Below are 10000 nucleotides of genomic sequence, written 5' to 3'. Positions count from 1 at the left end.
AGGGAGTGGGAGAGAGAGAGGGAGAGGGAGAGAGAGAAGGAAAAGGAGAGGGGGAGAGAGAGGAAGAGAGGGAAAAAGAGGGAGAGGATAGAAAAAGATGAAGTGCAAATGGGTTCCCATCAGTGAGTGAAAATGTAGAATGCTTTCAATATAGAACCATTTCAGCAAGCACTTCAAATAGACTTGTCTCTGTGTGTGTACTGTATGTGTGCATGCATTTGTGTGTGTGTGTGTGTGTGTGTGTGTGTGTGTGTGTGTGTGTGTGTGTGTGTGTGCGCGTGCGTGCATGTGTGTGTGTGTGTGTGTGTGTGTGTGTTTGTGTGTGTGTGTGTGTGTTTGTATATGTATTCATCCTGACAAAACAGAAAAAAGGTGTTGATGCATAATCTATATGAAACAGAGCATTACAGATGGGAGGGTATTGATTATGAGAGTAAAAATCCACTAGATGCTATTTGCAAAGACAGAAACGTGGAAGAATGTATTTGGGGGTCTATTTGGGGTCATTACAAGGACTCCCACAACCACACACTGAAATATGATTTACAGAGCCCGAAGAGCTGATGATTCACACACGCACACAAACACACACACACACACACACACACACACACACACACACGCACATACCTTCTCTTTCTCCGTCAGCAATCATCCTCGTTGACAGCAGAGAAAGATGATGAAAGAGAAAGCTTTGAGTGAAAAAACTAACAAACCCTCATGTGGTGAAGTGAAAAAAAGGACTGGGCTGCATGTGGAGTTTGTCTTATTTTACATTCACTATTTGTGTAACAGGCAGTGATACTTTTCCCCTGGTCTTGACCACATATACCCACATTTTCTCACCAGCCTTTGATGCTTCATGTTTGATGCTTCATGTACGCAAATGCAGTTTCTTGTACTGTATATGCATTTCATCCATCCATGTCATGTCAGTAAAGATTTAAATTGACTTTGTAAGGGAGAAAAAGGGAGAGAGTAAAAGCTCTTTTTCAGCGGAGATCTTCACTGACGTTCTCCTTTATTCTTTTAGCTGAGTCTTCCATTTCCAGGAAATCAGCCATGTAGGTAGGACTGCAGCTGGCCATTTAGGGTGATAGGCAGAAATGTTTCTGGTGACCCACCACCACCAAAATACTAAACAAATAAGATATTTAGTTAACTAGATGTACCGCAGTACGGTACAAAATATGACCGCCGCCCAGTCCAGCACATGTTTTCCACAAAAATAAGTCACGCTGAAAGGCATATACTGTATGATTCTAACTGTCTCACTGAATTGCATTATGCACACTCAATTCTCACTGGTATCTGCTAGACAACAAGTATCAAAACATGATTAGTTCATAGATTTCACATGTAAAATACATTTTATACAACCCCACCCCCATTTTGCCTGTTCATAATTCCGAGAAATTCTTGAATTGTGTGCATGTGTGCGTGTACATGTTTATGTTTATGTGTGTGTGTGTGTGTGTTTGTGTGCGTGCTTGTGTGTTTGCCTGCGTATGTGTGTTTGTGCATGTGCATGCAGGCGTACATATGTCTACTGTGTGAGTATGTGTCATACGTATGATTACTGTGAATGTATGTGTGTGCGTGTGTATCTGTTTATGCACATGTGTGCACATGGAATGGGTTAACATGACCCCTGGAGGCAAACATACGAAAAAAAATGGTCATCCTAGGCCCTACGGTTCTCAAGATATTCACAGAAAACTGTGTCTGCCCTACCCTCCTTTCAGGGGGTCCAGTACAGTGGGGGGGGGGGGCTACAGATCAAAACAAAAAATGATGGTTCCATGCTATCCATGTGGGGTTACATGCCCACCAAGTTTCGTGTACCCCGGTCTTTCAGTGTCCCGGGAATCCTTGTTGGTGTACGGTCACTAAATGTACACATAAATTATTTTATTGTAAGGCCCCTCATGAACGAAAGTTTACAAAACTTGGCATGCATTCGGAGGGTGTCATAATGATCCTACACTTTCAATTTCATGCAGTTTTGACCATGTCAGCCAGAGATATTGTGATGAAAACACCTAATTTTTTGCTTTTTAATTTTTAACTAGGTGGCGCTATACATGAAATAAGTGGTAATGGGATGGGTTGACATGCCCCCTTAAGACCAACATACCAAAAAAAGGTGGACCTCCTAGGCCCTACAGTTCTCGAGATATTCACAGAAAACTGTCTCCGGCCACCTACAGGCCAGTTGGTGTATAGTAACATAAATTAATTTATTGTGTGGCCCCCCATGAACGGAATTTCACGAAACTTGGCGTGCATTCAGAGGGTGTCATAATGATCCTACACTTCCAATTTTGTGCAGTTTTGACTATGTTAGGTCACAGATACCTGCGATTATAACACCTCATTTTTACTTTTTTGTGTTTAACTAGGTGGCGCTATACATGTAATGAGTGGTTATGGAATGGGTTGACATGGCCCCTTGAGATCAACATACAAAAAAAAAATGGTCCTCCTAAACCTTGCGGTTATCGAGATATTCACAGAAAACTGTGTCTGCCCTACCCTCCTTTCGGGGGGTGCAGTCCAGCGGGGGGGGCTACAGATCAAAACGAAAAATGATGGTTCCATGCTATTCATATGGGGTTACATGCCCACCAAGTTTCGTCTACCCCGGTCTTTCAGTGTCCCGGGAATCCTTGACGGAAATTTGGACATGCGAAAAAAAAAAAAAAAGACTAAACCTATATGACCGCCACTTCGCTGCGCGGCAGTCATAATAATACAGGTTGCAATTATCTTTGTCTTTATCATAACGGACAATACTTCATCCCATCATGGGCGTATTCAATAATCACAAATAGTAAGTTAAGACAAATTCATCATTCATACCCCTACGGTGAAGAGATTTAAGGGTGAAGATCCAAAGTTTTCTTGCCGTATCTCCCCTCTATGTGCAGGTTTGATATGTTCGACAACTGTGAAAGTAAGGGAGGGTAGTGGCCAGCTTCAGTGAAATGTCTAGCTACCATCCTCCCTTACTTTCACAGTTGTTGATTTTTCGCCACTTTGAATACAATTTTGATATCATACAGCTGTGTGCAGACATCTACTTTTTCTACACTTTGACGGCCCTGCTTTGTACACTGAAACATCTATAACTATTTAACTTCAAATAGAGGACCAACCTACTTACCACCTCAACATTAAGGAGACCTATGGTCACAGCAATCTTAAAAATAAAAAATATCGGCTCTCTTGTGCCAAGTCTTTGGAATTGTTCCTTTCTTCCATGCAATCACCATGAACTTCCATCGAAATTTCAGAACATCAGGCGCTCCTTTATAGACCCGATAAGGGCTTGGAGAAGATGCAACCTGAGCACAACACAATTGAAGGGGCAGCCGTGGCCCACTGGTTAGCACTCTGGACTTGTAACCGGAGGGTTGCCGTTTCGAGCCCCCGACCAGTGGGCCGCGGCTGAAGTGCCCTTGAGCAAGGCACCTAACCCCTCACTGCTCCCCGAGCGCCGCCGTTGTAGCAGGCAGCTCACTGCTCCGGGATTAGTGTGTGCTTCACCTCACTGTGTGTTCACTGTGTGCTGTTTGTGTTTCACTAAATCACCGATTGGGTTAAATGCAGAGACCAAATTTCCCTCACGGGATCAAAAAAGTATATATACTTGCACCTCTTTCCACCTTAGCAGGGCTTTCTCCATTCGTGACCCTATGTCTCTAATGAGGGTATGTCTGCAAGCAACCCAACGTCGACATGCCCTCTGATTGTCCGTACATGTTCAAAACACTTTTCTAGTTCACAAATTTCAACCTTCAAACTTTCAGTTTTCTCCTGCAAACTTGGATCCTTGTAGAAGGCAGCCATAGTTAGTTCTTTCTTCTCCCTTTATTTGTTTGAGGAGCTCCACTCTCCTTAGCATAGCAAGGAGAAATGTTTGACCTTGGGTTTGACCTTGGGTTCCATTGGCTTGCATTGCTCTAAGACAGGGGTTGCTGACCCATCGATCACGATCGACCTGTAGATCTTTGGGACTTTCCCAGTAGATCCCAAGAATAACAGGAAAAATAAAAACACAGTCACCAAATTCCTGCATGTTCGCCAACGTCACAGGGCCTACATTTTAACGTGGGATTTGCAGTTATAGCGCATCATAATGCAACTCTAGCCATCATAATGCAAGAAATTCCCGCACACATTTTACAGAGCTGTCTGATTAAAGTGTAACTCCACCTTTTCTCATAACATGTGTTATCACAAACACGTACTCCAATTAGAAAATCAAAACCAAAATAATGTACGTAATGACTATGACTAAGTGTTGACTCTCATTGATGCCTGTATAAGTAAAATGCGATTTCGGTTAGTATTTTACATTTTTTACATTTTGTATGCCATCCTTGTGTAACCCAGACTAAAAGGTACAGAGGCATGGATTCACAAAGGGGTGGAGGATGCGATATTTTTGACCTGATACAGTTGCCTAAATAAAAGGCCTTAAATTGGAAGCATTTTGGCTTTGGTTGTCTTCTGACACTTCAAGGTATATCTTGCCTTTGTTCAGGGCCAAGGTCAGGGATCTTGGCCTCAAAAAGGTTGGTGACCACTGCTCTCTTCACTTCTCTCTGTTCTTCACTGACCCTGGCCATGAGAGATAGAGAAGAAAAACAATCTTTCTATTTCAACCTATACCATTTTGACTTTAATGGTTGACTTTTCCTCTCTTTCCTAGCTCTTGGAAATGCTCAATATCTTCCTATACTATAACAGTAGATGACTACACCCATCCGATTCCGTTTAGCCCTCGCTGTCCCATCCAATGCTTCCAAAATTCCTTTTAAATCAACATTGATGGGACTCCATTCCTTTCCTTGGTGTCTGACGCCTCAGGGCATTTGAGCTTGGACTTCTGCCCACTATGTCTCTGTCCCGCCTCCGAAACATCCGGATCCACCCAACTTCCGGGCGTCGAATGTCTATGGGAAATAAAATGGCGTTTCGAAATATCATACCTATCAAACATCTGTAGGTGGCGAAGTAGAAAAAAATGGTGGGCCGATTGGCCTACACACTTATGCCATCTAGTTTCCACTGGATTTTTTGATTGTCGGTGCCGTTAAAGTAGAAATATATCAGTAAGAAGCACTAAGCTAACGCACGCTTCGGACGCCGCGACTCCCAGAGTCAAGGTTGCATAGCAATAGCAATGTTTCATAGTTTGTCTTCACCGAAATGGAGTTTGTGACACCAGAGCCTGTCTACGGAGGTGGCACTAACCCTGCGTGAAATCGTCATGTTTGATAGGTTGTTAATACATTCTGAAAATGTTACTGTTCTGATCAAGGTCATGCAAAATAAAGCTATCGACTCAATACGACTCTGCCTCTGATTCCTAGTCTGTCTATCATTATCGGTTTTTCGTAAAAAAAATAAATCTCGTCTCGTCATGTCTTTAGTGTCTTTGTCGACGATTTCTTTCTTTTTCGAATATATCTCAATAACAGCCAACAAACTCTCAGCACAGTCAAACCAAAGGTAAGTCGTGTTGAAAAGAAGCTGAACCTTTCAAACAATTTACTTTTATAGACCACTGAAATAACGCGTGAATCACACGTGAAAATGACCATCATGTTAGGTTGTGACTGGTTGTGAGCGAGCAGGGGCGGACTGGGACCAAAAATCGGCCCTGGCATATTTGGCCCAAGCGGCCCTCAAATCGGTCGGGCACGCCTAATTAAATACAAAATCTTTGCATTACCCTTAAATATGCATATATTTTCAACTGTCATGGAGCACTGAAAGTGATAGGCCTCACTGGCTATCACTCTCACTGATCAGAGGTAGCCATGGAGTACATGATCTCCATATTCAAGTAGCCTAGGCTATACAAGCAATTATTAAAGAAGAGTTTCTGCTTGAATTCAAAGTATCATTTCAAATTATTTAATAGGCTACATTTAAACTAAACAATGCTCAACTGACAGCAGCACCAAACAGTTACTGAATTTGCCTATTTGTAAAGAGCTAAATTACCTAGATTATAGTAGACGTTAATCTCTGTAAGACAACTGAAACAACACAAAATAAATAGGGCTGTTGCTGGAAATATTTAATTCCTGTAGGCTATACTAAATTGCTGGTACATTTTGAAACATTATAGCTACATTAACTAATTATCTTTAATGTCTTCCAGTAGCCTATCGTAGAGGTTACCGTATATTAGTTGGCTTGTGCATGAATATGACTTGATGTTTTGTAGCCTACATTTCCTTCAGTCTACAGTCTTTTAGCCCATCTTTACCATGATAATTAACCCTTCCAAGATAGAACCCTTTCGACGCTCTACTTTGAGAAACCAACCACCACTCATGTCATCGATGTTGAATTTTGGCGTCTGACGGAAACTGATCAATCTGACCAACAATTAACATCGATTTGACACTCTTTTGCTGTCCGGGGTTGCAAATCATTCATTTAGAACATTTAAGTTACGCTGTTTGTTATTATAATCACAGCACGGCCTTAGGTTATCATAACCACATCATTACATTATCGCAATTAATAAGTCATCATAATCATCATCGTCAGCATGGCATGTCACACATAGCCTACCTGCTCCACCACTGAGTTCTTATCATGTAGCCGCAAGGCTCCACCACCTGCTCACTGTCCCTCTGTATGCTTGCTTACATCCTCGTTCAAACTCAACAAACTTCAACATGTTGCTGACATTTGCTAGCCTACTTGCAATATTGTATTTTTGAATTTTCATTGGTGTTACTTTTGCACTATTGTCACTACCGGCATCCGCCGCAATTTCGTGTAGGCAACTTCGATTCACTTCTGATGGCTCACAAAATCCTGGCTCTGGGCCAAAATGCGAGGGGCGGGCCTGACGTGAGCTGTTATTGGATCAGTCGAGTGTCAATATGGAAATGTAACCAGTGGGCCGCTGATTGTCCATCCTTTGGGCCGATCGTTGGCCAAAATAATTATAAATATAGCCTATTCTATCGGCCCAAAAGGTGCTTCGGCCCACCGGGAAAATGCCCGGTATGCCAGATGGCCAGTCCGCCCATGTGAGCGAGATCTAACGCCCTCCTCCGCCTGCGTACATCGGAACTAGCTCCTGGTTAGCATTTATTATTGTTTACTACTTTAACGGCACCGACAATCAAAAAATCCAGTGAAAACAGATGGCAGAAGTATGTAGGCCAATCGGCCCACCAGCTTTTTCTACTTTGCCACCTACAGAGTTTGACAGGTACGATTTTTCGAAATGCCATGTTATTTCCCATAGACATTCGACAACCGGAAGTTGGGTGGATCCGGATGTTTCAGAGGCGGGACTTATTCCGGAGAGGTCTATTCCCGCTCCGTGGTCCTTTCCGGATCCCACCACTGCTCTCTCTCCCATTCGCTTCCTGTCAGTCTCCACTGTCCTATCATTAAAGGCATAAAGCCCAAAAAATATATTTAAAAAAAAGCCCCCCCCCCTCCCCGACATGACCATATCTGTGCTCACCCTCCTTTCTCATAGTCAAAGCCTTTACAGACCCCAAAGCCTTGAAGTCTGCCTATGAATCTTCCACCCCTGCTCTAGCTGACTCTGCTAATATGTTCTTCTGCAGATTAGTTGGGTGCATCTGCTTGGCTGTGTTTACCACAGATGCTGCTGCTATGTGAACCTGATCCTACAAGACAACGAAGAAGAAGGGGAAGGGGGGGGGGCATACAATTATTATTTTCAGTATTATTTTGGTACATGACCTGCCTGTATGTAGCAGCAGGCCTACCTGGGTTTCTCTGAAGGACTTGACATGGGATTAATGATTAACCATCTGACAAACACAGAGGCCTGTGTGGAGAGCTTCAGTCACACACCAAGTCTCCAACTCCAAAACACACATTCTCTCTCACTGGTCCAGAACTAGCCTACACTGACTGTTTTAAATGTAGAGTCAGCCATTCTAATCAAATACATGTTGCGCCATGCGCTGCAAATTGAATGCGAGTGCTTAAAAAAACTTTGCTCTGGTAAAGTGGGAAACAATCCTGTTCTGTAAATGGGAAACAATGGTGTAACTACTAACTAGGCTGTTGAGATGAAATATTAACAACCTTTCGTGAAACCAAATAACACTGAGCGATCTGAATAGGACAAATAGGACATTTTTGACTTACATTTCTTCTTGTCTCAAGCCTGTGTTTAAAACAACTACATTTGGGATGCAGAAGCATGCGTCATCAGTGAATAAGCTGTGCTAGTGAATTTGCTGAGAGCACTGCGTTGTCGGCAAACGGACAATTACAGCAATTTCATTCTGATTAGACTGTGAGCCGATGAGTAGCTCTTAGAAATCTGGAAAGGGCCATTTTAGTCAAGCCTAATGCCTTTTAGCACTGGAGAGTGGAACAACTGTTGTATTTCAGCACCATCGAATAGCAGCTTTTAATTTATATGTTCTAGCTCTCTCTCACACTCTCTCTCTCTCACACACACTCACTCTGTCTCTCTCACTCTCTCTCTCTCTCTCTCACACACACTCACTCTGTCTCTCTCACTCTCTCTCTCTCTCATACTCACTGTCTCTCGCTCTCTCACTCTCTCTCACACTCTTTCCATTCCCTTCTTTTCATCATTTGTCTCTCTCTGCCTTTCTCTCTCTCTAATCAAGATAACAGGTCACTCCGCTGAATTAAACAAAAGAGTGGAGTGTGTCAGTGTGTTGCTCTGTTGCTAGGGAAGTCACCAAGACATGATCAATGAGAAACTGGGTCATAAAGGCTGGCTGATTGCTCTGCACAACACTGTACCAAAACAACCACACAGCCATTGTTCCGGTTTGTAGCTCTCCCCAAAAAACACTCATCCCTTCCTGTATCCTGCTTGTGTGCACACACACACACACAAAACACACAGACACACAGACAGACACAAGTGGACAGACACACACACATAGTGGACACACACAAACACACTCAGAGATAAAGAAAGCCTGACAAATACAGACAGACAGACAGATGGACACACACACACACACACACACACACACACACACATCCACTGCACTTAGAAACAGCTCATGCAAGCCACAGATTTGTTTAGCTATCATATGACTCTTGTAGTGGATTTTGTTTTTGAAGGCTGCTCCCTCTGCACAGCTTACATAATGTAACTGACTCCTACGTGAGCAGAGCTTTTATGATGTTTTGATTCCTGTGTCTGGTACACGGTACTGCTTCCCTCATTGTTCCTGATGTCTGGATCACCACGGGAAACATGCTCTCTTTTTATTGGCAGCTGGGGATGGTTACAATGGCCGTCAGCTGGACAGTGTCAGGAAGCGAAATGTCAGGACCCAAATGTGTTTTTTCAAACATCATTGTTATTCTGCTCTGCCACTGATATGTGTGTGCCAGTGTGTCTGTGTGTCTGTGTGTGTGTGTGTGTGTGTGTGTGTGTGTGAGAGAGAGAGAGAGGGAGAGAGAGAGTGTCCATGTTTGTTAATGCATTTCCTTGAGTGTCTAAGGGTGGTGTTTCTTGGAATTGAAGCCTTGATATTTGTGTGAGTAATATGATAGAGAGAAGAGAATGTGTGTGTGTGTGTTTGTGTGTGTGTGTGTCTGCGGCTCAGACCCCTTGACATTTTTCACATGTTGTTGTGTTGCAGCCAATCTACAATTGTACACAGTAAATTAGAAAGTACAGTACAGTACGGTAAATGTGTCCCTTATCAACCTTCACTCAATGGGCTCCATCTTGCACTCCAGCGCAATTGACTTTGTATACTCGCGCTTTTGTCTTTCCTATTTTGCAGTCAGTGCATATTGGAATTTTTCCTCCACAGGTACATGTGTGCCCACGGGGGCGTTTCAGTGAAAAGAGGGGGCGTGTTCCGGCGCAAATGGTCCCTATTTTGATATTCAGATTCCCTGATATTTTGCAGTTTCAGAAAACAATTCCGCCACAGACCAGGAACCTCCTGGTCTAAAGTCAGTGGCGCAAATTCAG

The 10000-nt window shown here is 43.1% G+C and overlaps 1 long non-coding RNA gene across 1 annotated transcript in view; it reads right to left on the bottom strand.

The window, feature by feature from the left end:
- Window positions 1-5548: 5548 nt before the first annotated feature.
- LOC121721285 overlaps window positions 5549-10000 on the bottom strand; it is a 5636-nt gene continuing 1184 nt past the window's right edge. Inside the window, exons 2-3 of the long non-coding RNA XR_006034782.1 lie at window positions 8166-8173; window positions 5549-5562 (exon numbers count right to left, since the gene is read on the bottom strand). This is a non-coding gene — a long non-coding RNA (uncharacterized LOC121721285). The remainder of the gene's footprint in view (window positions 5563-8165; window positions 8174-10000) is intronic.

This window comes from Alosa sapidissima, chromosome 10, assembly GCF_018492685.1.
Source record: "Alosa sapidissima isolate fAloSap1 chromosome 10, fAloSap1.pri, whole genome shotgun sequence".
In the NCBI taxonomy this organism is placed as follows: Eukaryota; Metazoa; Chordata; class Actinopteri; order Clupeiformes; family Clupeidae; genus Alosa; species Alosa sapidissima.
This window is presented reverse-complemented; position numbering and strand designations above follow the sequence as displayed.